Genomic DNA, 6,000 nt, shown 5'->3' with positions numbered 1-6,000 from the left:
GTCAAAATGATACAAATAGTTATGATAATCGGAGGTCGGGTTGACACAGAAATGACCGGGGCACCTTGACATCAATGTTAACTCATTGACAGACATGTCAATGAGTTTAGATGGCTGATAAGATTGTGTATGAGAAAGATGACAGATTTTTTTCCACTTCAGATCTTGAAGCAGCTTGATTCCATCATTCATATGCAGTCACTAAAATCAAACACACACTTAAGATAAAGAAGGATTTGTAGTTATAACAGTTATCTAAACCTAAAGGTGTGTTGGTTTCTTTCTGCTGAACACAAAATCACAGGTTTCATTTAATATCTGGACAAAAAACAATATGTAAATCACCAACTATAATGAGAAGGAGAACATTTAAATATTTGCTTGATATGTGTTTAAGGTCTAACAAGAATTAAACACAACACACTCTGAGAATAATTTTTAGGTTTCCAACTAGCTATTCTCCTTAACAGAAAGAATGTTATTCCTCTCCACGGTTCCATTCACCAAGCTGTGAGCAACCCTGTGCAGCTTGTTTTCTTTGCTTCCGGATCACTAATCAAAGCAGAAAAAATTCCAAGCAGTGCATTGTTTCCATCGTTGGTGTCAGGTCCTCGCATGTTGCGCAACCAGCCTAAACCTGACTTGGCCCATCCGGCACGTCGGATGTGGCGGCTCCTTTTAGCAAAGTCTTGGCATTCTCCGGTTACTGCGTGTCCGAGCAGACAGGTCCTTGTGTGGATCCCTTCCACTTGCTGAGGCAGGAAGTTCCTGTTGACATGAATGAACTGGCCTTTCAATAATGCAGCAGGGGCTCAAGGAGAACGTCTGACTGTCTGTGAGGACCATTACCTTAGGCTGTGTGTGTTTGTGTTTGTCAGAAGGCCAGAGAAAGAGGATAAGGAAGCAGAATGTTTCTTTTATGTTGAAGCCATAATAGCTGTCAAAATACATGATTTTTCAATGTTTTTTAATTTAATTTAGAAATGTGGATGTGTATCATCTATGATAAAAGTAACCATTAACTAAAAATCATTCACTCCCAAAAGTCTATCTTATAATTTGTAATAACTGAGCAAAATCAGCAGAGTCATGTTTTGTTGCCAACAACTATGGGTCATTTGTTCTCATTCGAACATTGACAAGTACACTTCGGACAGTCTCAGTGCACAACAAATATTGAGTCAGTCAAATAATACCCATGTGTAAACAGAGGGAGAACAATGAAATCAGAGATTCCAGGTCAAAGGTGAAAAGGTAAAGTTTTTCTTCTGAAAAGAAACAGCAACTAAAAGCTGCGAGGATGAGAGTCAACAGAAGTAGAGTCATTTTGGGGAAGAAATCAAGCAGTGGAGAGAGTTAAAGCAAAAGTTAGGGCTAAGATCAGATGAGAATGAGCTGTGCCGAGGTAGTCCAAACTCTAATGGGAGAATTTCCTTAACTGATGGTAACTAATCCCTAAATTTAGTTGCAAACAAAGGTAAGAAATATTTGCTGTTTTCTAATATAATTTTTGCAAAAACGCTCAGACTAAGTTACATTAACACTGAAACAATTATTTAATGATGTAGAAATTGTGTTGGAAAGATAAACATTCAAATCAAAAGCACTGAAAAAAACGTGTATTTTGACAGCTATTATGTTTTTAAGTGCATTGAAGTTTGCAGTACTGTGTATACATCCTAGTATGGGAAATGTAAAAACAATCCACTGCCTCTCCGGGCTTTTAATAGGAGTTTTAAATTACTGTTCCATCTGAAAGTGCATGGAGGGTACAGATTAACATTATCAGTCATTTAAACAAATGCTGAAACCCTATGAATGTGGATATCTGTTAGAAACATATCTCATGAACTACTGAACAGATTTTAATAAAACATAGAAAGTAATCATTGGGTGAACATCTACAACTGATCACTTTTTGGAGTCAATCCAAATCAGGATTGGCACCACAGCTGTGGCATTAAGAAATATAAAAATGATTATAACTCTGTTCATTTTACAGATATTCAGATAGGATATAGTGTGGTAGAAGCTGAGAGCCATCCCTCAATTTATCCTCTGAGTGCTAAGTAATTGTGCAAGATCGTCGTTTGAAACTTTGCCATTGATACTATTAGCAAAATATGTCATAAACCTCTGGATGGATTTTATTGAAACTCTCAGAAAGTAATCACTGGGTGCACATTTACAACTGATTGACTCAACTCAGTTCAAGATGGCTGTGACAGCTACGTGACCTTAGCAAAGACAAAAATGGCTATAAGTCAGACAACATTTACAGATTTTGAACTAAGGTGTGGTAGTAACTCGGACTCTGAATGCAACATAGTGTACAAGATCTTTGCTTAAACCCTTGGCACTAACTGTTGAAGTCCACCCTGCCCCTCTATTAGTAAATTATCTAATGAAGTAGTGGTTAGATTTTATTGAAATTCTCAGAAAGTATTTACTGGATGTGCATCTACAACTGACTAAGTATTGAAGTCAATTCAGTTCAAGATGGCTGTCACAGCAAATCGACCTTAGCCAACACAAAAAGAACTATTACTTGATTTACAGATATTAAGCTAAAAATTGATGTGGTAGTAGCTGAGCTATAAATCTTGTGATATTGCTAGTTAATTGCTAGTGCATAATGTTAATTTTAAGATTTGACCTACAGTATAAATCTATCATTTCTCACAATAAGACATGAAAGGTGACTGGCGATATGTATCCCTTCAAGGAATGCTTTACCTTTAATTAAGTAATGTATTGTAACTTTATGTTTCTCATCTAAAGTTAGTATAACTTAAGTTTAGTTGATGGCATAGGTTGCAAGGTAATGTTTTTTTTTTTTGTTTGTTTTGTTTTATCACGGTTGAGATGAAGCATTTAGCAGGAACAGCAGAAGTTCTTCAGTATAACTTATATGTTCTCACATTCACTGTTCGACAAATGTGTGTACTGGTCCCATGAAAACAATCAGCTTGTATGTAACACAGGAACCTAAACCAAAATTTGGATGTTATTTTTTTCTGGCAGACTGTGTGTGAAACACACCATATTCCAAAGAGAGCCATGCTCTGTCTTTTTTGTTATATGAGCAGACTAACAAGCCAGACCACATAAACATGCCTGTTTATGAGTGTGGCCTTCACAGTCCACTCCACTCCTCAGCAGCTCGTTTGAAATTGGCCCCCGCAGCTCTCGACCATTAGCCAGCCTCCCATCTGCTGTGCAACGGCTACTTCATTATCAGCCTGCTGCTGCCTCTGCTGCAATGATCGGAAGGAGAACAGCACGCAAATGCAGCAGTGGTGTTTCTCAAACGGAACCCCTCTCATTCCCTCTCCAGCATCTTTAATTGGCTGTCAGATTTTATTGACCGGCAGTATCCTTAAACCTTTTGCCATCATAGACCTCACAAACTCATTAAGCCTCAGAAGAACCATAAACCTTCCTAAGGGACCCTAAAGAAGAAAAAGAAATGTTCAAAAGTCATTTTTGAAAGTGCAACTTCCTTTATCATGAGGGTACAACACAGTATGTTCAGTTTTTATTGCCTTATGATTGTCTCTTTTGTTTAGCTGTGCAAATCAAGATCTATAATGATATTTCAAAAAGACAGAAAAAACTGTCCATTTCAAAGTCCAAATTAAATATTTTCAGTAATTTTATCAAAGTTTTAGTGTTTAAAATGAATATTTCTTTGATTTTCCTATACTGTACAAAATTTTGAGTAATAGGTACATTAATACTTATTCTTGGCTTGTTAGTTTTTTGTTTCTTTTTGATGTTTTTAATTCACAACTCCTGCCCTTTTGGAAAAACTTGTTCAAAAAACACACCAAAACATGCAGCTCAGTTGAGAATAGTGAGCACTGACTTTTGGTAGCAGTACCTCATATGGCATAGATAATATTTGCATAGAAATACAAAAGATTTTCACATAAAGAAAAGCTGGATTTGGGTGAAATGCATGAGAAAATCCAATTTTTTTTTGGAGCTTTACAACTCAGACATACAGTACTTCACAGAAGAAACATCATTCAAAGTTTAAGTTAACAGAAAGTTAGACTTTACGTTTACATATAACTTTGGAGGATTTGGATGTTCTACTTTGTTTGATGAGGTCACTAACTTTGGAGTTGTCTAAACTTTCTAAACGTTTTGCAAACAAACTCTTTTTACATCCACAAATGTTACACTTCTTATACAGTTCATATTTTAAAATGTAGACATTTTGTCTTTTTTCACTCAGTGTTTCTCAATGCTGTAGGACTTATGGTCTTCTCTCAAATCATCCCTGAGTTCAGGGTGAACACATCGAGTTCAGAATTTTCTCTTTAAAACTGAAAGTGATGGCGCCTTTTAACTTGCCATATCTTCTTCAAAAAACACTTAAGACAAAAATCTACACATTACAGTTCAGTAATCTTTACAATAGGACTGATAGTTTTTACAGTATCTGTGTTTGAGGCTTAATTTTTACTATGTATTTTACTCCCTTACCATGGTGACACAGAGTGAGCCACTTGCAGCAGTTTTAACATTTCCTTTTATCTTTGTTCTCTTTTCCACTTCTTCCACAGTTTATACATCAAAATGTTGGCATTTGTTCAGCTTAGATTATTAGTAAGTCTCAAAATTATTAGCCTTCATAGAAGAAAGGTTGTTGGAATTTTGAGCAAGAGCTTCTTTGGCATGCTTCAGAATTTCCTCAGACGTTACTTTGCTCACATGGGTTTACTTCGGGTACTCGGGTTTCCTCCCACAGACCAAAAACATGCATGTTAGGTCAATTGGTAAGTCTAAAAGTCTCCCTTGGTGTGAATAAGAGTATGAATGGTTATTTGTCTCATTATTGTGATTGATATGGGACCTCTCCAAGGTGTCTGATGCCTCTCACACAGTGATTGCTGGACATAGGCACCATCTCTCCGTGACCTGGAAAGGAAAAGCTGGCAAACAGAATGAGTGGATGGATGGATGAATCGATTGATCAATGAATCGATGGATTGATAGCTGGTCCTCAAGGGGCACTATCTTACATGTTTCCGGTCCAACACAGCTGATTTCAATCAATGAGTGATTAACGGTCTTCTGTAGCACATGAAGAGGTAATTCAGCCATTGAATGAGGTGTGTTGTAGCAGGGAAACAACTAAAACATGCAGGACAGTGGCCCTCATGGACCAGGATTGGACACCACTGGTTTTGGATCTGGTCTTTGAATCTGCTGGATTATGTTGTGCTCTGAGGTCTACACAGTGAATTCAATTATGTTGCTGTTGTTACTCCTTGTTACTGGATGACGCTGCTCCAACAATGCAGGACAGAGGAGCGTGTGTTCAGAGTGCAGAAAAAGACTAAACGCAGTTCTATCATGGTGCCTAGCGTGATAGCACACATGTAATAAAGTTTGTGAGTTTTACTGTCTGTTTCCTTATTTCATTTCCATCTGCCACAGCAGAGTACACTTTAGAAATGAAGATAGGCAGATTTTGACCAGTTTTTTAATAATTAATGTTTATCTTCAGCGTGGCTTTTAGACCTAGACATTTGTCTCGAAATTCGAGGCTCGAATGTTTTCTGTTAGAGGAGAGCTCTCATGCTGGATGATTCTAACTCATAAGGAAACTGAACCACTGCAAACATTGGGAGACATTTTGGATACTCCTTCACGAATGTGGACTAATCGCAGGGCTGTGAGACACCAGCTTAACAGTTTCTAGATGTCCTCAGTTGCCCCGTCTTCCAGCTGCTCACTTTTCATTTACTAATCACCTCTCCAAGGATAACTCCTTCTCGTTTTCCTTATCTTATTGACAGATCTTCATGTTAACATGTTATGTTGCCGGCTAGTTATTAGGCTCTGTGAAAACTTTAAAAGCAATGATTTGTGAGGCTCATAAACATGTGGAGAAGTAGAGTGTGATATCAGGAGAAACTGCAGCCTGAGTGTAAAGAATGTGTGAGATGGTACAAGAGGAAGAAGCCCCAAGGAGAAAAGCAGTAA

This window comes from Kryptolebias marmoratus, linkage group LG11 (assembly GCF_001649575.2).
Source record: "Kryptolebias marmoratus isolate JLee-2015 linkage group LG11, ASM164957v2, whole genome shotgun sequence".
Lineage (NCBI taxonomy): Eukaryota > Metazoa > Chordata > Actinopteri > Cyprinodontiformes > Rivulidae > Kryptolebias > Kryptolebias marmoratus.
Note: the sequence above shows the minus strand (reverse complement) of the source record.